At 41.4% G+C, this 23423-nt stretch overlaps 1 protein-coding gene and 1 pseudogene across 1 annotated transcript in view; one reads left to right on the forward strand and one right to left on the reverse strand.

The window, feature by feature from the left end:
• The window catches only part of LOC104011386 (3',5'-cyclic-AMP phosphodiesterase 4D), a 407679-nt gene that overhangs the window by 175298 nt on the left and 208958 nt on the right, over positions 1-23423 (forward strand). The window lies entirely within an intron of this gene.
• LOC148055200 (protein NYNRIN-like) lies at positions 13990-16386 on the reverse strand (annotated as a pseudogene).

Consider the following 23423-nt stretch of genomic DNA (forward strand, 5'->3'; position numbering starts at 1 on the left):
CCAGAAAAGCTAAGAGCTTTCTTAAGATGCAGTTTGAGATTTTCATCTAATAGCTGGACTCTAGGAGCTTTAAGGAAAATACCTTAGTCTGTGAAACTGGAAATAACATTTCAGAGGTTGGCAGGGCAGGATAATGCAACTTTGACAGTCACATGCTGAAAACTTTATTTATCTAAAATTCTACTTTTCAGAGCACAGAGAGTGGATGTGTGGCCCAGACTGCTCCTCATGACGCCCTACTATTTTGCAGTATTTGTTTCTTCTGGAGTTCAAAGTAGAGCGTTGTTATGTGTTAGTATTAAGATAGGCAAGGGATTTACCCAGTCTGCTATTAGCATGCAAAACTCACCAGCCTCCTCTTCACTGATATTCTTTCAAGATGTAGATTTCCCAGCTGCATAACAGGACTGTTTTAAGATGTAAAGAGAGCAGCAGACAATCCTGGAAAAGCTGTGCTCTCTCTTTCCTCTAAGAGAGAGATTTGCTACATTTGCATTCTCTTCACTCTTTCAAAGGAATAGTTGATCTTTGACCAAGAAAATATTTCATAATTTGGACCATTCATTTTGAGTTAATTTGTCATTTTGATTATAGTTTATAATAGCTAATGTAAGTTTAAACGAAGGAGGATAAAAAGCAGTCAGAGAATGTGAGTGAAAATTATTTATTACAGTGCAGAAGTCTGATGTAGTTACAGTTTGCCAGCTTCTTAACTTTGATAAAGAGAAATAAATGGATGTTACTAGCAATTTATTGTAAATATTGTCTCATATCATACTTCTAAATGGTTTAGATAACATTTCTTTTTGGTACGACATATTTTTTTGATCCTGGAACATTTAATTAACCGTTAAATGTCATACACTCTTACTATAAAAGGATAAGAGTAAAACTGCTTCCAAGTAGACACTGTTTCAGTAAGACACGAGCTTGTTCATGCTAGCTCTCCAGGTTTACAAATGACTTCCCCCAAAATAGCTGCTTTGGGAGTTATGGTAATAATGTAAAGCAATGTAAAGCAGTTTGTAGTAATAATGTAAAGCATTCTTAGGCATCTGCATTTGAAGTCCTACAGCTCTTATCCTAACTTTGGTGCAGCATCATCATTTTTGCCTTTATACTGGATAGCTTAGGAAAGTGAAGTATGAGTATACTGTTAGAAAGACATTATGTCTCTACATACTTAAGGAAAGGGATTTTTTTCTTCAATAAATTTTACATCTGTAGTTTAAGAACATTTTTATATTCAATATTTTTATGTGAAACCTAAATAATTGTTTTTCATTATAGTTGTTATCTATTCTTATTCTTTAATTGAAGTCATTGCAGAATTTCTGCCATGTTTTTAGAATTTATTTCTGGCTAAAAAATGGTCTGCTTTAGTTACCTTCTATCTGTTTGTTGTGTCTCTAAGTATACATAATAGCACTGCAATTTGATTTACAGTTAGTAGAGTAACACCTTGTTCATAGCACATTTATGGAAAAATCTTTTATTTTCATACTTGGCAGGAAGATAAAGAAAATGTCTTTATTTTGTGTATTTCTAATAATCTAGTGATTTGCTTAGGGTTTGTCAATATCTCTTTAAGTTAAAATTCAAAATAGTCTGATACTATTTTTAATCTACAAATGTTGGGTTACACAGTAACATCTTGCTACCTGTGGACTGAGAGCTGCAAATTAAGAAATGGGTGACTGCAGAAAATTCAGAGGAGTCACAGAATTAACTTTTGCAACTCATATCCATCTTTACTTTGGCTACATGGCAGAAAAATATGGGGCAAAGAATGGAAAGGAGAGAAGAAAGAACTGTTAGGGGGAGAAAATTATGCAGATGAAAGAGGTGTACTACAGTGACGTACAACCACTAAGGAAAAGCTGTGTCTTACTGCTACGGCTCAATTCTTTTATTTCTCCCTTTTGCAGGGCTGAAATTGTTTCCCAGCTGCCTAGAGCCCTTTGATCCATAATACCTGTCTTTGGCAAAACAAGATTTGCAGCTCCTTAGGAACAGGTGTTCCTGGAGCTGACAGTCTGCTCCACTTGCATGCTTAGTAGGATTTTTGATATATAAAGTAGTAAAAAATTATGAAATAGTGCTCAGGAAAAAAAATGCTGAGATAGTTCAGCTTCTTGCTAATTATACCAGCAAATTTACAGGGAAAAATGCTTTCCAAGATGCATGTGAAACAATATTAACTGAACTGAATCTATCTTGCGAAGATGACTGTCAGGAAACTGACATATTATAAAAAATAATTCATATTGATTAAAACCAAGGAAAATAACTGGACCACAAGAGGTTTTGAGTATCATTTAGCATGAAATTCAAATGGATAACATAGGAGTATGGATATCTTCATATTTCTAACTTTTATGTGTTGGGAGAGAAAAGTGACAGCAGAGCACACATGAACAAAGATATGCCCCTGAGATGTGAAGAGGCTCTCCAGCTGTTCAGCCAAATGCATCCTGGTTAATTAAGCTTCAAATGCTTTGGCTCATTCCTCTTTTTTTTTTTTTGGTGGTAGTTGTCATATTTTTAAATAAAAACATAGGGCCATTTTAATTAGGTGAAGTTTCTTACTCTTCCTGCAAACTGACTTTTAAAAAAGCATCATAATCTATTATTGGTGGTGCTCTTTTCTCTACCAATGTAAATAACCACTCACTCCACTGTTTTTTTTTTTTCTGTGCTTTATTTTTTCCTATAACATAAAGATGGTGTTTGCTGAAGTTATAATGCAAAATGAGGCAGGAAAGTGTTATTAGCAATCATCAACTTCAATTTATAAATCAATTGCAACAGTGTAAAAATCAGTGTATATATCTAAAATCTGTCATGTAAACTAAATACAATGAGTAGTTAAATATCACTTTGTGTACTTAATAGGCATGCCTGCTGTAGTGGGGCTTAGTCCATCAGCTGAGCCTGAAAGATCCCAGACTGATTTCAGATATGGATAAGAAAATAAACAATAGGGGCAAAAACGAGATCTGAAGTCTAAATTGAAGAAAAGCAAGTAAAGTATTGTAAGAGCATGTTCTGTAAGGTCTTATTTTATAATGCCTTTTTTTCTGTTGTTGTAGTAGTAGTATTTGTTTATAATGTGTGTCATGTTTTCCACTTCAGGGAAAACAGGTTACTTTTTTAAGTGTTATATCTACCAAGGGAAGAGCAAGATATTCTGTTGCTCCAGTGAAGCTCCAGCTTATCAAAAGGATAAGCTTCAGCTTATTTGTTAAAAAAGCTGAAATGGGATAACTTTGAATGTGCTGCTCTCATGCATATTCAGATTTAAACCACAGATTCATGTTCTACACCACAGATTAGAATTACTAAAGCTCTGTCAGTTCCATATATCTGTGGATAAATCCCTTGAGGAGAGAAAGACTCAAGTTATTAATTTTGTTTTAAATACTATGTATTGCAAGAGATGAAACTTATTTGATTTTTTATATTCAAACTAAAACTAAAACAAAACCATGATATGTAAAGGATAACTGTATTGTAGGAGGGGCTTTAAGGTTGTTTAACAAAGTGATTTAACTATTCTGATGTTCAATGGCTTCTTTTTTTCATTAAGATTTCAGTTGCTGATATGAGTTGAAGAGAATTTTGTGTCAGGGAAATAACTCATGTTTTTCTAATGCTCCAATGCATTTTTTCTTATTCTTTTCTCTAATGCTCCATTAACCCCTTCTCCATCTTAGTATACTGAGCTGAAGGAGGACTATTTTAAATGGCATTCTCGGGAAAAAACCCACATCCAAACCAGAAGGATTTGACTGAGCTATAAAGGCAAAATTCTTAGGCCCATAAGCAGAGTTTTAATGTTTTCATATATTAAGAAGGCCAATGCATATCCAAAGCCACCACAATCAGTATCTTTCACAACAGAAATATCAAAATCCATAGATCCTACATCTGCTCCTCATCAGTGTAATATACTTCATCCCATGTACTGGATGTTGTCGTGAGTCAAACTACACAATTTCTGCAATCTAGAATCATCTTTCTGAAGCAACAGAGGAAGGTCGGAAATAACAGCAGTCATGTCACACTTCATCCCTCAGTCTGACACACAAAGGACACCTAGCAATATCTTCAAAAGGCAAGCCTGGGAATTAAAAGTTGTCATTTTACTGCACACTAAAATTAATAGAATCCACAGACACATTGGTTTTTGCAATGTTATCTTTCTTTTCCCCATCCTCCCACTGGCCACCTTCTGTTCTATAGATGCTGATTCTTTTTGCTCTCTATGGATCTGCTATTTGTTCCCTTTCCAGCATCACTTTCTTCACAGGTACTGTTTGGGTTTTTTTCTAGGTCTAATTAATGAACAGAATTAGATTAAACTAAGAACATTTGGTTCGAATTTATATGTAGTCTTTTGTTTATTGCTTCTTAGATCTAGATGAAAAGATTGTGTATGCAAACTTTGTTCCCTTTTTCTACTACTGTCAACTCACCTTTTGAAAGACATTATCTTCTGCAAATCTGACTGCTCTAGAAATGTCTTGCATTGATTGTGAACTTACAAAAATACCAAATTTAAACTCTGGCTTTTTGGTACTACAGATTTCATTGTCATTATCTACATTTTTGAAAATTTGGATTCAGATCCTAGAAGAAGAGTCTCAGATCTTGCCTTGTTTTATTTCACAAAACAATCCTTCTCTGACATCCTTGTTCTTTTATAAGTTAAAAGCAGACATTGCTTTGATAAAAATAGCTGCTGGCCCACATTTCAGAAATACATGGTCATCCCTAACAAGGTTGTGAACGAGTAGACCGGAAGGTACTCTGCACATTCCTGAAAGCACAGCCTCCTCTCTGAGCCCTCTGAGCCTCCAGTGGTGTGCAGCCTGGCATGCATCTGCGTCAGGCAAGGCAGCCACAGATCTTACTGCTTCATTTGCTGGGACTGTGCGTGCAAGGGGTTCTGTATTAAAAAATATGCATATCCTCAGACAAGAGGACATGAATCCTTTTTGAACTGCAAAGCTGAGGACTGCAATCATAATTTTACTAGCTGTGGCTTTTAAATGCGTATCTACTTTGCTTGAGTAAAATAATGTTTTTCTGGTTTTAGGTTATTCTTTTTCTCTAGATAGTTGAAAATTTATTAAAGATTAGAAATATTCTTGAGCTTTATTTTCCTTAGGTGCATTTCTGAGAAAGAATATTGGCAGAATTAGTGGTTGTTATAATCTCCTGTGTAAGCCCTTTCAGAAGAAAGATTTCTGCCCAGAGCTTTCTCTAAAATGATGACTTTTTGAACCATCTGGCCAAGGGTCGTAAAGCAAGTAATCAGTAGAGGGCTTGAGCAGGGAAGCTATTATGATAGAAGGAAAAAGAGTGCAGATCCAAACCATGTGTTAGATCTTACAATGCACCGTTTGGAGGACTTTCTTTGGACAAGAAAGATTGGGATAACTAAGCTTCAAATGTTCATAAAATTATTAAATTCATTAACACTGATAAATACAATTTAAAATAAACATTGAAAAAACTCATACTTTTTCAAATGCAATTAGAACAATATGTATTACATTGAGAACTTTTTAGGTAAAATGTCCTAGTAGCTGTTGTGGTTTAACCCCAGTTGGCAACTATGCACCACACAGCCGCTCGCTCGCCCTCCCTCACCCACAGTGGGATGGGGGAGAGAATTGGAAAAAAAAGTAAAACCCATGGATTGAGATAAAGACAGTTTAATAGGACAGCAGAGGAAGAGGAAATAATGATGATGATAATAATAATGATGATGATGATGATGATAAAAGAATATACAAAAAAAGTGATGCACAATGCAATTGCTCACCACCCACTGACCGATGCCCAGCACGTCCCCAAGCAGCGATCGCTGCCCCCCGGCCAACTCCCCCCAGTTTATATACTGAGCATGATGTCACATGGTATGGAATAGCCCTTTGGACAGTTTGGGTCAGCTGTCCTGGCTGTGCCCCCTCTCAGTTTCTTATGCACCTGGCAGAGCATGGGAAGCTGAAAAGTCCTTGACTAGTGTAAACTCTACTTAGCAACAACCAAAACATCAATGTGTTATCAACATTATTCTCATCCTAAATCCAAAACACAGCACTATGCCAGCTACTAGGAAGAAAACTAACTCTATCCCAGCTGAAACCAGGACAAACATTTTAAAAGAGATTATTACAGCCAACATTTTATGCCAGTAGCAGTTTTTAACAATGTTTGCAATATCAAATATACCCTAGTTTTCTGCATTGTTAAAATTGTGTATTAATTCTAAAGAAAAACCTATTTACTATTGAAATATTTGTAGATCTGAATCTTTCTGAAATTTTCTATAAATGAATCAATTATTTTCATGTAAACTTTCACAGATTCTTAGAGGAGTTTCTTTTTTATAGTATGTTCGGAGGTAACTTGAAGGGGGAATTAAAAGAAAATAAAAATTGCAGATGGTCTTTTCAGCCCAGTATTTTTTATTTTTTAACCTTCCCTTGGACATGAAACAGAAACCAAACAAAGCACCTTTCAAACTTACATGTAAAATGCTGACAGTAGAATGAAAAGGCTGACACTATTTTTTTCTAGGCTTCATGCTGACACATTGAAATACATCCCAGATACTCTCTATAGCAGCCAATAGTGAGCACATTCTGTTATACATGGTGCTTAAATTAAGTAGTTTCAAATAATCACAACTGCTGCAGTTTAGATTTATTTGTAGTGTAAATGTCTATAAAATTATTGTGGGTTGACCCTGCCTGGACACCAGGTGCCCACCAAAGCCTCTATATCACTCCCCCTCCTCAGCTGGACAGGGGAGAGAAAATATAACGAAAGACTCGTGGGTCGAGATAAGGACAGGGAGATCACTCACCAATTACCATCACAGGCAAAACAGGCTCGACTTGGGGAAAATTAATTTAATTTATTACCAATCAAATCAGAGTAGGGGAATGAGAAAATAAAACCAAATCTTAAAACACCTTCCCCCCACCACTCCCTTCTTCCTGGGCTCAACTTCACTCCCGATTTCTCTGCCTCCTCCCCCTGAGCGGCACAGGGGGATGGGGAATGGGGGTTGCGGTCAGTTCATCACAGATTGTCTCTGCCGCTCTTTCCTCCTCAGGGGGAGGACTCCTCACACTCTTCCCCTGCTCCAGCGTGGGGTCCCTCCCACGGCAGACAGTCGTCCATGAACTTCTCCAACGTGACTCCTTCCCACGGGCTATAGTTCTTCATGAACTGCTCCAGTGTGGGTCCTTTCCATGGGGTGCAGACCTTCAGGAACAGACTGCTCCAGCGTGTGTCCCCCACAGGGTCACAAGTCCTGTCAGAAGACTTGCTCCAGCATGGGCTCCTCTCTCCATGGGTCCACAGGTCCTGCCAGGAGCCTGCTCCAGTGCAGGATTCCCACAGGGTCACAGCCGCCTCTGGGTGCATCCACCTGCTCTGGCGTGGGGTCCTCCACTGGCTGCAGGTGGATATCTGTTCCACTGTTAGCGTCCACGGGCTGCAGGGGGACAGCCTGCCTCATCATGGTCTTCACCAGGGGCTGCAGGGGAATCTCTGCTCTGGTGCCTGGAGCATCTCCTCCCCCTCCTTCTTCACTGACCTTGGTGTCTGCAGAGTTGTTTCTCTCACATATTCTCACTCCTCTCTTCTGGCTGCTTTTGCTCAGCAGTTTTTTTCCTCTTCTCAAATATATCACAGAGGCGCTACCGCTGTTGCTGATTGGATAAGTTTTGGCCAGTGGCGGAGCTGGCTGGCACTGGCCCTATGGGACATAGGGGAAGCTTCTAGCAGCTTTTCACAGAAGCCACCCCTGTAACCCCCCTGCTACCAAAACCTTGCCATGCAAACCCAATACAAAAATCATTGAATATACTTTTCCACAACAGCATACAATAAATCTCCATTGGCACAAGGACATTATTTATGCAAAGCAAACTACCAAACACAATTTAATACGTGTACTCTAATTTTACACTGGTTTACCTATCTGTGACCAGATTCAACACTGACTTAAAATAATTTAAAATTAATTCAGTCTTTGCATAACTGTTTCTTAATTGCTTGAATATTCTCAGGTTTCAGTCATGTGTGGAATAGATTGAAGGTGTGGCATAGATGTACTCTCCCAAGGAGCTTATGATTTTTGTGAGAAATATGATGCAACAGTAAATAGAAAACTTGAACAACTGTGCTTGGAGAAGAAGTAGTAGCTATAAAATGTAGACAGTGTACCTCTGGATCTACTGAAGTAGCAAAATTTCCGTGACCTGAGCAGGTCTAGGATTTTACTCAAGCTTATACAAAATAGAAGCTCAAGTTGTCATTCTCTAGCCGTTGTCAGACATGGCCATTCTTTGGCCATTCTAGGAAGAGCATGTTTTGAGGAATAATTTAAAAGAGAAGGTTGAGGGGATATGAAATTTGATGGGGTCTTTTTCCCTGCACACAGGATCTGCATGACAAACATAAAACACTTGAGAAAAAAGCAAAAAATTGGTGACTGAAGTAGTCTTTCTTATCAGACTAAAGTCAACTGTTTGACAAACTAATAGACACAGTGGAGATGAAAATGTCTTAGAGGAAAGAGAATGAAATTTATGCAGAAAATATAAATTTCATACAAGAAGGGGAGGGACACAGTCATACATAGGGACATACAAACGGAATTATACTGTTGAAGTAGTAAGCCAGAAAGATGTGGCAGTGTTTTTGCCTAGGAAGTGGTGATACCAGCCAAGTCCAGTGGGGAACAGGTAGTGATGGTTTGATCATGTTTTGGGACTCTGGACAGAATAATTCTTAGAAATATTATGCAAGTGGAAGCAATAATACTTGGCTATAGCAAGGTCGTTTTGGCCAAAATGAAGGATCAAGGCTAAAACAATTTTAGGATAGGACAAATAAGTGAGAGTGCTATCCATATGACAGAAAAAATCTGATGAGATAAAGCTCAGTTTTAACATTTTGCTTGTACGAGAATATCAGAAAATGGTATGAGAAGAATTGGTATGAGGTAAGAATTTAATACAAAAGGCTACATAATGACTCCTCAACATAAGCCTTGTGTTTAAAACGATTTAAGAATAGTTTTAAGATAGTGGATAAGAAAGACTCAAAAACAGAGGGCTATGGAATTAGCTTCAGAGAAGATGCAGGGTAAAACTGAGAGAAGAAAAGAAGAAAACAAGATTTCAGTTGGACAGCAGAGCTGAAATATGAGAGGAGATGATCATACAATCATAGAATGGTTTGGGTTGGAAGGGACCTTTAAAGATCATCTAGTTCCAACCCCCCTGCCATGGGCAGGGACACTTTCCACTAGACCAGGTTGCTCAAACATCCATCCAACCTGGCCTTGAACACTTCCAGGGAGGGAGCATCCACAACTTCTCCGGGCAACCTGTTCCAGTGCATCACTAATTTCTTCCTAATATCTAATCTAAATAGAATCATAGAATCACAGAATAGTTTAGGCTGGAAAAGACCTTTAAGATCATCAAGTCCAACCGTTAACCTATCACTGCCAAGTCCACCACTAAACCATGTCCCTAAGTGCCACATCTATACATCTTTTAAATACCTCCAGGGATGGGGACTCAACCACTTCCCTGGGCAGCCTGTTCCAGTGCCTGACTATCCATTCGGTGAAGAAGTTTTTCCTAATATCCAACCTAAACCTGCCCTGGTGTAACTTGAGGCCGTTTCCTCTCATCCTATCACTTGTTACTTGGGAGAAGAGACCAACCCCCACCTCGCTACAACCTCCTTTCAGGTAGCTGTAGAGAGCAATAAGGTCTCCCCTCAGCCTCCTCTTCTCCAGACTAAGCAACCCCAGCTCCCTCAGCCTCTCCTCATAAGACTTGTGCTCTAGACCCTTCACCAACTTCGTTGCCCTTCTCTGGACACACTCCAGCACCTCAATGTCTTTCCTGTAGTGAGGGGCCCAAAACTGAACACAGTATTCAAGGCGTGGCCTCACCAGTGCCGAGTACAGGGGCACGATCACCTCCCTGGTCCTGCTGGCCACACTGTTTCTGATACAAGCCAGGATGCTATTGGCTGCCTTGGCCACCTGGGCACACTGCCGGCTCATATTCAGCCAGCTATTGACTAACACCACCAGGTCCTTTTCCGCCAGGCAGCTCTCCAGCCACTCCTCCCCAAGCCTGTAGCGTTGCATGGGGTTGTTGTGACGCAAGTGCAGGACCCGGCACTTAGCCTTGATGAACCTCATACAGTTGGCCCCGGCCCAACAATCCAGCCTGTCCAGATCCCTCTGTAGGGCCTTCCTACCCTCCAGCAGATGAACACTCCCGCCCAACATGGTATCATCTGCCAACTTACTGAAGGTGCAATTGATCCCCTCATTCAGATCACTGATAAAGATATTAAACAGAACTGGCCCCAGTACTGAGCCCTGGGGAACACCACTCATGACCGGCTGCCAACTGGATTTAACTCCATTCACCACCACTCTTTGGGCCCGGCCATCCAGCCAGTTTTTAACCCAGCGCAGAGTACACCCGTCCAAGCCATGAGCAGTCAGTTTCTCCAGGAGAATGCTGTGGGAAACAGCATCAAAGGCCTTACTAAAGTCCAGGTAGACAACATCCACAGCCTTTCCCTCATCCGTTAAGCAGGTCACCTTGTCATAGAAGGAGATCAGGTTGGTCAAGCAGGACCTTCCTTTCATAAACCCATGCTGACTGGGCCTGATCCCCTGGTTGTCCCGTACGTGCCGCATGATGGCACTCAGGATGATCTGCTCCATAACCTTCTCCCGCATCGAGGTCAGGCTGACAGGCCTGTAATTCCCTGGATCCTCCTTCCGGCCCTTCTTGTAGATGGGCGTCACATTTGCTACCCTCCAGTCCTCTGGGACCTCCCCGGTTAGCCAGGACTGCTGATAAAGGATTGAAAGTGGCTTGGTGAGCACTTCTGCCAGCTCCCTCAGTACCCTTGGGTGGATCCCATCTGGCCCCATAGACCTGTGTGTGTCTGTGTGGTGTAGCAGGTTGCTAACCTTTTCCCCTTGGATTATGGGGGCTTCTTTCTGCTCCCCGTCCCCGTCTTGTTGTCTTTTACAGCAGTAGGCAGATTAAGTTCCAGCTGGGCTTTGGCCCTTCTAATTTTCTCCCTGCATAACCTCAAGACATCCTTGTATTCCTCCTGAGTTGCCTGCCCCTTCTTCCAAAGGTCATAAACTCTTCTTTTATTCCTGAGTTCCAGCCAAAGCTCTCTGTTCAGCCAGGCTGGTCTTTTCCCCCTCTAGCTTGTCCTTTGGCACATGGGGATGGCCTGCTCCTCCTGCACCTGTAAGATTTCCTTCTTGAAGAATGTCCAGCCTTCCTGGACTCCTCTTTCAGTTTAAAACCATTACCCCTTGTCCTATCACTGCACTCCCTGATAAAGATTCCCTCTCCATCTTTCCTGTAAGCCCCCTTTAAGTACTGGAAGGCTGCAATAAGGTGTCCCCGCAGCCTTCTCTTCTCTAGGCTGAACAACCCCAGCTCTCTCAGCCTTTCCTCATAGCAGAGGTGTTCCATCCCTCTGATCATTTTTGTGGCCCTCCTCTGGACCCGCTCCAACAGGTCCATGTCCTTCCTCTACTGAGGACTCCAGAGCTGGACACAGTACTCCAGGTGGGGTCTCACCAGAGCAGATTAGAGGGGCAGAATCACCTCCCTCGACCTGCTGGCCACACTTCTTTTGATGCAGCCCAGGATACGGTTAGCCTTCTGGGCTGCGAGAGCACGTTGCCTGCTCATGTCCAGCTTTTCATCCACCAGTACCCCCAAGTCCTTGTCCGCAGGGCTGCTCTCAATCCACTCATCGCCCAACTTGTAACCGTGTTTGGGACTGCCCCGACCCAGGTGCAGGGCCTTGCACTTGGCTTTATTGAACTTCATGAGGTTCTCACAGGGCCACCTCTCTAGCCTGTCAATGTCCCTCTGGATGGCATCCCTTCCCTCTAGAATATCAACCACACCACTCAGCTTGGTGTCATCTGTAAACTTGCTGAGGGTGCACTCAATCATAGAATCACAGAATCATTAAGGTTGGAAAAGACCTCTAAGATCATCGAGTCCAACTGTTAACCTATCACTGCCAAGTCCACCACAAAACCATGTCCTCGAGCACCACGTCTACCCTTCTTTTAAATACCTCCAGGGATCAATCCCACTGTCCATGTCCCCGACAAAGATGTTAAATAATACTGGTGTCAATATGGACCTCCAGGGGACACCACTCATCACTGGTCTCCACCCGGACATTGAGACGTTGACAGCAACTCTTTGAGTGCGACCATCCAGCCAATTTCTTATCCGCTGAGTGGTCCACCCATCAAATCCATGTGTCTCCATTTTAGAGACAAGGATGTTGTGCAGGACAGTGTCAAATGCTTTGCACAAGTCCAGGTAGATGACATGAGTCGCATTTCACTTGTCCACCAATGCTGTAACCCCGTTGTAGAAGGCCACCAAATTTGTCAGGCATGATTTGCCCTTAGTTAAGCTATGTTGGCTGTCACCAATCACCTCTCTGGATGCTGAATGTGAAAGAATTTGAGAGTCAGGGAGTAATTTCTGGCTTCAAAATCTATCAGAGCTCAAGGAGAATGAAAATAAGTTTTGGCCAAGAGGAGGTCATTTGAAGCATTGATTGATATAAGAGAAAATTAAATACTGAAAATCTGTGAGTTTTAGACCAACCAATTATAGCTATTTAGAGACCAAAACTCATAACTGACATAACATATTTAAACTTTTGTACTTCACAACTGAGACTTATTTGATTTTATAGCGGGTAACAATCATGACCGTGTAGCTCTTCTTAAGAAGAATGTGTAAATCTAACCTTTCTAAAAAACTACCGTGACAAAGGTTATGTTATTTGAAAAAGCATATTCCTATAAAAGGAAAATTTATTTAGAGGAAAGGTTACTTTCAATGAGTAATTTGATTTATAAAAGAGTGGAGAGAAAAGTTTCATATTTCTTCAAAGAAGTGACAATATAATATTTAGTTTTTATTGTGTTTGAGAAAGTAAAACTAAAAAGATATCAAGTTAAGAGGTACTTGGTTATCTTTATTCTTTTAGAGGTACTCTTCTGTAAGAAAAGGAATGAGTTAAGTCCAGGCCTCTTAATTGATTTGAACTGCTCTTGGTCATCACTGAAAATTATCTGCAGTAGTACATCAGTAATGGACTTGCAGACATGTTGATCACAGAAGGGAAATGAACAGGTAGGGCTTCCCATTAAAATTGTACATTGATGATTTTTTAGGAAATGTGGTGTTGTAAGGTTGATGAACACCCTTTATTTAAAAAAAATATTAAGCCGAGAAAGAGTTGATGCCTTTCCTCTTTTTTTTTTAAATAAAGATTCTGTCTTCTGCATTTAATACAACAGCAAATGTCTAGAAGGAAGTTATCTGGTTTGGATTCAATGGTTAATAACAGAGATAGCTTTTGTTAAGGGAGCAGCAGCCGCCCAAGCATTCACACACCATTTGGGGAGTCGCACTCGCACCACCTGAGACTTTAACTGGACCAGAGTCCCTTCGCAGCAGGCAGCTCCGTTGAGCTGACGGGCGCCCCTTTTCGACTCCTTGCTCACACACACTCACCCTCGGGTGCTTTCTCTCCCCTCAGGCTCGACCCTAGGTTTCCCCAAAGCAGAGTCTCCGACGTGACATACACCAGGCGAATTTATTGAGTGGTACAGCGGTGAAGAGCAGCTCGAGCTGGGTGCCTCTGGAGAGGGACCCCGAACAAAGGGCAATTATACCCTTACAGTCTAAGTTCCCCTCCCCTCATGCGACGGTTCGGTCCAATAGTAATATTTGGGTCTGGGGTCTTCTTGTTCCTTATTGGCTCCTTTCCCAGTCTCCAGGCAGGACGTTCCTTTTCTTATCTTGAATAGTTGCAGCTTCTGCCGATGGTTTCGACTACCTTATCTTCCTGGGTTTGCACCGGTTTCAGGGCCTTCCTTCATGTAGCTAGGTAAGAGTTCAGCATAAGGTCAGCGTATCTAGGTGAAAGTTCACAGCTTGCAGTCCAAGGCTTCAACAGGTCTTTGGATCCTTATTTGAGCTAGAAAGTGACTTCTACAACAGTCCTCCCTTTGTTTTTTTATTAAGCAATCCTGCTTAATATGTCAGACAAAGGCCATTGATTAGTCCCTAATGCTAATAGAGAGGGTCCTAAGGGGTGTCCACTTTGTCAGCTGGTTGGCTATCCCTCACTCGTTCGACATGTGAGTGGTGTATCCAATTTTCTTTTCCTGAAACTTTAACAGCAAAGTAAGAACATAGTAAAACAGTATATGGCCCTTCCCACTTCGGTTCTAGCTTAGACTTTCAAGAAAATATCTTTATTAGAACTTTATCCCCAGGCTGTATACCATGTACCTGTACTTCAGGTGGTGCCGACTGGTACCGTTTGAGCATACTTTTTTATGGTCTGCAAACTGTTTCTGCATACTTATAACATACTGGGTCAATCATTCATCTCCATCCAGCAGGCTGGTCTTAGCTGGGATATAAGTCCCTGGTATGGCCAAATGTCTCCCAAAGAGAATTTCTGCTGGCGTTAGTCCTATGGGTTGTCGCAAGGCATTTCGCACATCCCATAGAGCTAAGTGCAATGCGTCCGGCCACTTCAAACCAGTGTTTGTGGATATTTTTGCTATCTTTTCTTTTAAGGTTCTGTTCATTCTTTCTACCTGTCCCCCTGTCTGATTCAATTGATTTGGGAATTCCATATCTGGGTATAATTCCCTTTAATAATGCTTTTACTACTCCCCCTGTGTCCGCTTTTCTCGTGGAGAAAGCTTCTACCCAACCTGACAATTGGTCTACTATAACTACTAAATGTTTGTATCCACTGTTGGATAGCATATCTGTGTGATCCATTCCCTGAGAAGGGAAGTAGGCCCATGGTCGTCCCCCTAACTCTGAGCTCGTCTTGATACTTGAAAACTTTTGGCAGGTTGCGCAGCTACTGGTGATCCTTTTTGTGGCGGCATAAATTCCTGGTGCTGTCCATATTTTTTGCACCTGGTTAGCCACTGCCTCTGCTCCTCCATGAGCTTTGTCGTGAAACCACCTGGCCACGGTAATTAAATATTTCTTGGCAAACTGGTTTTCCTCCAATCATCCATGTTCCACTGTTATCTTGTTTTGCTTCCCACTTCTCCCATTGTTTTGGGGTCTCTTAAATTAGATCATTCATTCTGATTTTCCATTGAGATTGCAACCATACACTCTCTCAGAGGTTGCTGGGCTGCAGCCTTCGCAGCTGCATCAGCTATGGCGTTTCCTTTACTAATTTCTGTAGTGTCCTTGGTATGGGCTGGGCAATGTATCACAGCAATTTCTTTGGGTAGTTGGACTGATTCCAGCAAATTGCTTATTTCCTCTCCATTGGATACCCTTTTCCCCGATGATGTGAGATATCCTCATTCTTTCCATAGCATTCCTATCGCATGGCACACCCCGAAGGCATACCGAGAGTCCATGTAGATATTGACTTGTTTTCTCTTTCGTAGATGGGCTGTGCGCATCAAAGCTGCCAGTTCCACTCCTTGTGTGCTCAGCCTTGTTGGGAGTGGTTCAGCTTCTATCACTTGTCCTTGGCTGACCATGGCGTACCCAGTCCCTCATTGTCCATGCGAATAGTAGGATGAGCCATCTACAAACAACGCCAAATCTCGATTCTGCAAAGGAACATCAGTTAAATCTGTTAGTGGTTTGCTAGAAGTAAGCATTGCCCATTCACACTGATGATGTTCTTCCCCTTCATCAGGCAATAGTAACAACGTCTCGGGATTCAGGCTATTGCATCTCCTCAGAATAACATTATCTGCCACTAGGAGAATTAGTTCATACCTATGTGTCTGTTGTAGTGACAATGCTTAGGTCTGATACAAAGATCGGAGTTCTTCGAACCCCCTTGCTTTCTAACTTTCCTCACCGAGGTGGGAAGCCAGGTGCGGCTGGGTAAGGAAACCGATGTAATAAAACTCAATAACAACAGAGTGTTATTAAGCAGGCATTTTATTGCAGCGCTGGGCAGCGCTGGGGATTCTCCACCATGAGTGCTCCACCAATTTGGTAGACTTTCAGAGATTATATACTATGAAGTCCTACATATTCACAGGATTTCCGAGAATTAATTTACATAAACATGAGATTTCCTGGGACTCATTAATATATGCAAATCTCCGATCCACATGCCCAGTCGTCTTCCTTGGTGGTCTTTGGGTGGTCTTTGGGGGTCTTCAGATGAAGGCTCGTAGTCTTCTTCAGTGACTGACCTTTGCTTCAGTTCAGGGATCACGTCCTTCAAGGCTGTTGTTGTCATCCCCTTGCAACTTTCTTATCTTTGGTGCATTTGTTCTCCCAAGGCCCAGTTGTCTGAGATGGGATTATCCCGGAGCCCCCTTATCTTACAACCATTCTAACTACTCTCTAAATCACAAAGGCCTTTCTTTTGTTAAGTGACTAAGATATTTACAATATCCTCCTTGCCCCTAGGCTTTAATTCTTTCAGGAGGCATTTTGATGCAGTGGCTTTGTCTATCTTGGCTTTAACCCTTTCAGTCACATATTGCTTCAGTAGTATTTCTGCTTCATGTGGGACATAAATTGTCACTGAATGTCCTAAGATAAGTGGGTGACTTTTCTCCAATATAGCCGCTGCTGCCGCTGCTGATTTAATACAAGTTGGTGCTCCTGCTGCCACTGGATCAAGCTGAGTTGAATAATAGGCAACTGGCCTGTGATGCAGACCCAATTTCTGCATTATAACTCCATTGGCTATCCCATTTTGCTCATGTACATACAAATTAAAGGGTTTTGTATAGTCTGGGAGTCCAAGAGCAGGAGCTGATGCCAAATCTCCTTTCATTGTTTTAAACGCTTGCTCCTTTTCTGGACCCCATGCAATAGGTTCTACCTACTCATTACTTGTTGCTTTTGCCAGTGATCTTGTTAATTCTCCCAACAAAATCCCACAGCTCCAAGGAACCCTCGCAACTGTTTCTTTGTGACCGGACACGGAAGCTTTATTACAGCTTCTATTCTTTTCTGGGTCTATTACTCGCTACCCTTCCCTTAGGATAAACCCTAAATATTTAACTTCCTTCTGACACAGCTGAAGTTTGGACGGAGATGCACGATGGCCTTTCTCTGCTAAGGCAGTACATAGATGTATAGTGTCTTTTATACAGGCATCCTCATCTGTACTCGCTATTAGCAAATCGTCTACATATTGTACAAGAGCCGATTCACCAGGTAATTTTATGTCTCTCAAATCATTTCTCAGTATTCGTGAAAAAAATTGTAGGAGACCCTCCAAACCCTTGTGGGAGAGGAGTCCAGGTTAATTGTTGTCCTTTCCACCTAAAGGCAAACAAAAGTTGGCTGTCCTCACCTAAAGGGATGGTAAAGGAGGCAGTGGTTAGATCAATCACAGTAAAATCTCTTGCCCAATGCGGTATTTGCAAAAGTATGGTAGAGGGATGGGGCACTACTGGATGAGGAGTCACTACGTACTGATTAATTACCCGTACATCTTGTACAAAATGATATTCCAGGTCCCCATCTTCACCTAATCTATTCCTTTTTTTATGGGGAGTATAGGAGTATTATACGGTGACACACACGCTTTTAGAATCCCTTGGGCTAAATACCGGTCTATTTGCTTTTGAATGCTCTTCTCAGCTTCTTGAGGAATCGGATACTGTTTCACAGCCGGAGGGGGGTCTCCTCCCTTCGTTTTTTTTTGTTTTGGTTTGGTTTGGTTTTTTTGTTTTTTGTTTACGGGTTGAGCTGAAACTAGTAATCCTACATCCGTGCTAGTTTTACTCCACAGCTTTGTTGGTACCATTTCAATACTTCCGGTATTTTTAGCTCATTATTTGGGCTTCCAGTGACTACAGTCATTCCCATGATTATTAAATCTGTTCCTTCAGGTGACAAGTGTAATTCTACATCTAGAGTCTGCAAGACATCTCTCCCTAACAGGCACGCTGGGGAGTCCCCCACCAATACAAATCACCCCCATATACTCTTGTTTCCTATGGTTACTAATAGGGGTTTACTCAAATTCTGCTCTCTTTGTCCTGCGACTCCATGTATTAAAATTCTGTCTGTGGTCTGAGACCGTCTCGGGGTAAAATTCAAAAGGGATAACGTGGCTCCCATATCCACCAAGAATTCAACTTCACGACCTTCAACTTTACCTATAATATGTCTCTGCTGATCCAATTGGGTTACCCACATATTAAAAATTTCTAATCTTTCTGCTTCAAGATCCATAGGGTCTCTTTCTTCCAGTCACTGTGATTGCGAATCTTCCTGAGGCAATTCTTCCCGGTGACAGTTTCCTTCTTTTGTCCTTTCCCACGGCCAGAGTGGGCATTCCCACTCTATATGCCCTAAGTTCCCACAATAATAACACTCCTTTCCAGCATTCCTTCCCGTTCTCCTTTCCTTTTTTCCTGGTCTTATGCAGGAGGGAGCTCCCCTGCAGTCATGACCAACCTGGGGAACAAACTAATGTATTCGAGACATGACTGGAGGATAGGTACCCATATCAGCTGGATTACTGGTATGTATGGCATGCATGACCTGGGGAGAGAAAACTTGAAAAAGAAAAAGCGGGTAATTGTAGCAGTAGCAGAAGCTACCCCACAAAAAATTCCTGTGAGTAGTTCAATCCCACTTTATCTGTCGTCTCTATCTTCTTCTGATTCTCCTCCTGTTTACCCTCCCACTGCTGGACTCTTTCCTATGACTATGACTCATGTTCCTAATCCTGCTGCTGTGTAACCTGGGGCCTGGCAGAGACTGGGCCAGTGTTAACCTTTTATAGGCACCAGCCTTGGAAACATAGTGATGTAGTGGTGTGGGGAAGTAAGATGCCCCGCCTAAGGGAAGATGCTGAGAGGTGTGCCCAGCTACTTTCGAATATATGTGCAGGGTATAATCCGAATTGAAGTGACACTTGAATACTGTTAAGGGAACTCTTTCACCCTGATGAAAGAGAGAAAATAATGAATAAGGATGCTGAATTGGCTCAACAGGCAGGAGGAAACAGAAACCCCTGGACAGCAAATGATCCAAACTGGGACTGTAATCATGCAGGAGACCTGATGAGCATCCTAGTGATTTTTGGGGACAACTCCGGCAAGCTCTGCTAAAATACGGAGGAATGACGCCACAGAATTTTAATGATGTGCTCACGATTAGCGTCTTTGTGGGCCAGGCGGTGCCTGATATACGGGATTACTTTAAAGAACACATGCCCGGGTGGCAGGGAGAGAATTTGTAAAAGATTTTGAGTATTGCTGTGTTTGTATATGATGGGTGCGAGGAAAGGCAAAAAGCTGAGCATATTAAAGAGAGAAAAAAAAAAGGGGGGGGAAAAGATTAAAAAAAAGAGAAAAAAAGTTAAGAGGAAAAAAAAAAGAGGCAAAAGAACAGGAGGCAAGTTTACTGGCTGCGGCTTTAGTAAGGAATTTGCAAGTGAGAGACAGGGCCTGAGAGGGGAAGAAGACTCTTTAGCAAGGAATTTGCAAGTGAGAGATGGGAGCTGGGGGGAAGAAGACAGGATACAAGGTCTAATTTGGCATAATTTGATTGCGCGCTTTTTAGATAATTCTGCTGTACCATAAATTTTCTCCCAATTCTTTAAAAATTTGGCCAAGGGTGTCCCCTTTTCTATGTCGGGTGCTTTTCCCATTTCTTTTTCTCATGAATGTGCGGTTTATGCTGATCAGGCCACGCACCACCTTTGTGCGATTTACGCTGATCAAGCCACTCACCACCTTTTTTTTTCCTTCTTTCCTCTTTTTTTCCCCCCCCTTTTTCTTTTCCTTTTCTTGTGCGATTTATGCTGATCAGGCCACGCACCCCCTAAATCACTAGTCTCGAGTCCGCTCAGGGAATTTTAACACTCACCTTTGGGAGCCTCCCTTTCCAAAGGTCCCAGGTGAATTCACCTGCTGCCAGCAGTTGGATGTTTGGAGGCAGGAGGATCCGAGGGTGCTGGCCTAGGGTCCCACCTGGGTCACCAAACTGTTAAGGGAGCAGCAGCTGCCCGAGCATTCACACACCATTCAGGGAGTCACACACGCACCACCTGAGACTTTAACTGGACCAGAGTCCCTTCGCAGCAGGCAGCTCCGTTGAGCTGAGGGGCGCCCCTTTTCGACTCCTTGCTCACACACACACTCACCCTCGGGTGCTTTCTCTCCCCTCAGGCTCGACCCTAGGTTTCCCCAAAGCAGAGTCTCCGACGTGACATACACCAGGCGAATTTATTGAGTGGTACAGCGGTGAAGAGCAGCTCGAGCTGGGTGCCTCTGGAGAGGGACCCCGAACAAAGGGCAATTATACCCTTACAGTCTAAGTTCCCCTCCCCTCAATGCGATGGTTCGGTCCAATAGCAATATTTGGGTCTGGGGTCTTCTTGTTCCTTATTGGCTCCTTTCCCAGTCTCCAGGCAGGACATTCCTTTTCTTATCTTGAATAGTTGCAGCTTCTGCCGATGGTTTCGACTACCTTATCTTCCTGGGTTTGCACCGGTTTCAGGGCCTTCCTTCATGTAGCTAGGTAAGAGTTCAGCATAAGGTCAGCGTATCTAGGTGAAAGTTCACAGCTTGCAGTCCAAGGCTTCAACAGGTCTTTGGATCCTTATTTGAGCTAAAAAAATGACTTCTACAACACTTTGATAATCAACTACTGAAGGAGAGCATCAAGAAAAGAGAAAAGATTGATTTGCTGTAGTAGAAGGCTACATTAGAATATGTGAAAGGAAAACACTAGCTAAGTATCAAGTAAAGCTTTGCTAGTTTCAGAATTGCTGTCCTACATATAAATATGCCTCTATGGAAACCTATATAATATGCTGAGCTATGACATATTTTCAGAAATATGATAACACATAAAGTATCTGTTTTACTCATAGAAGGGTAAAGAGGAAAGATGCACATTGTCCATGTCAAATGTGACACTGCATTGGCAATGCTGAAATGCTTGCATCACATTTATGCAATTTATACATCCACAACACCACAAAGTTTCTGGCTATAATCATCTCTGGTCGTATTTAACAGTCAGTGTAGTTGTTGGTTTTGAGATTTATTCTGCAACATGCTCTTCTTATGCCTGGTACGTTGTCTAAATGAGGGAAAATTCAAACAGGGAAAAATGAAAGTTCAGATAGAACTAATAAATTAGCCCTAAATTGGGGAGAAAATTAGAATCAGTGAATATGAGATCACACTGTATCTCCCCTTCCAGATGTCTGGGTATTCAGGAAAAGTCAGTCTTACATAAGTTTTAAGTGGTAGACATAGCTGACATACTATATATATATTCCTTTTCATCGCTTTACTTTTTCCCCCCTCTGGGGAGAAAGGGTGAAAGGTCAGAGACATAGGTTTTTTGAACCATGATAGTTACTACATTGGTTATGGACTGGGGAGGTGATGTCTTGACATTGTCCATCTCTCATGTGATCCAAATATGATAAGATGTGAGGCCAAATATGAAAATATTTTGAAATTTACATTTCTGTAAAAAGCAAAATTTTTAATCCTATCTACATTTAGTTCAACTGCTACAAGTAAGAGAGTGAAGAGGGAAAAAAAACACTCATGTTCGAGAAGCTAATAGTTTTTGGACTTGTACCATAGAATTCATCAAGTACATTTTCAGTCACCCAAAATCTAGATTTCTAATGTAAAATAGGCAGGCAGCCATAGTCCACAGAAAGATAGATAGACAGCTGTGAGGATCAGTTCACTCTGTCTTAAAATAGATGTCTGAATCATGGAAATAGACTGCCCCAGCAAGTACTTACCAGAGTTGTCTATAGTGGGTGCATAGCTGACCAGTTTAAATCTGCAACCAAACCTTCCAACAGCTCAAGGCTAGTGAGAAAACTCCTTTCTTAGTGTGCCTTGTTTAGCTCTCAGTGAATAATTCATGGCAAGTAATGTACTCTCAATTTAACCTTCATTTGTGCCCATAGAATGCTCTCCAGTAAGTTGCCGCATTTTTAAACACATAACTTTTTTCTTTTAATTACAGTTTTGAGTTTGACAATTTTGTGTTAAAAATCAAGCAAATTTTGTACTTATGAGTGTTCATATAAAATGCTTGGTTTTTTTCTTTCTTCTCCCTGTACCAGCTAGATTCAGTCTTTGGAGTTTTCCATACCTCAAAACCAAATAGGAGATAAACAAGATTAGAGAATTTTATACAAATTTAAGTGGATTTTTTGAAACACAAATGCCCAGACACCTGGAGGTGTAGTTCCTCTTCAAGAAAGGTTTGGTAGCATAATGAATGATTTAGATTTAATTTTACTTCCTCACATTTTTCTGAAGGACTTAAAAGTATGTATGATGTCATTCTACCAAACAAGTCTTATCCATGTCTGACTTGTTTAGGTCATGGTCCAATATATGTGGATGCCAAGTTTCCAGTGAAGAACATGAGGAAATCTGCTCTCCTGTTTTGTAGAGAACTGTGCTGTTACACAGACGTAAATACCCTACCTCAGATTTGCTTTTGGGAAGACTTTCTGACAGTAATAGTTGATTGCTTCACTGTTTCCAAAAGACAAAAACATTACTGAAACATATTCATCTTAGAATATGTGTGATTAGAGAATACAGCTTTGCTGTTAATGGTAGATTTTTGTTCTACACAAGATAAAGTTGAAAAAAAAAGTGGTTTAATATATAAGATTTGATAACATACTTAAAATTTAAGTGTATGTGTAAATTTTCAGATTGTATATGTAAGTTTTGTCTTCTTGAAATGGTCGTATATTTTGTATTCTTGAAATATATATATAGTCGTCTTGAAATGGTGGTATTCCTAAGTGTCTCCCAGATGTCTCTCCTTAATCTCCCACTTTTGTGTTTGACTGATACTCAGCAGAACTATCCCATTCTTCTGACCAGTAATGAATGAGGATATAACCTACAAAATATTATTTGATTGTTATTCTCAAAGTAGCAAGCCCAACACTTAACAGTAACTTTGTCCAGGACCAGCTGTAATTATGAAATCTTTGTAAATGGAATACAGTTCTCTCTTACTTTTCCTAGCAGCCACTGATTCATTAACAAAAGAAGAAAAATATTAGTCTTCACCATGTTTTTTAGCCAAAAAACCTGACATATTGCACTTGGAAAACACAGCTACTGCTTAACTCTGTACTGACTTGAGTATAAGACACCGATGTTTATTTTTTAAGCAACTATTTAGCTAAGACATCGTAGTCCAATTTTGTTTGGAGCAAATAGTTGCTAATGAGCTATGAACCCTTGAAAAACAGAAGGTTTGATGGAAACATTGATAGATTTTTCCTCTAACAGT

The sequence above is a fragment of the Nipponia nippon genome, unplaced genomic scaffold (genome assembly GCF_047370975.1).
Source record: "Nipponia nippon isolate SJK-2023a ecotype South Korea unplaced genomic scaffold, ASM4737097v1 scaffold_26, whole genome shotgun sequence".
Lineage (NCBI taxonomy): Eukaryota > Metazoa > Chordata > Aves > Pelecaniformes > Threskiornithidae > Nipponia > Nipponia nippon.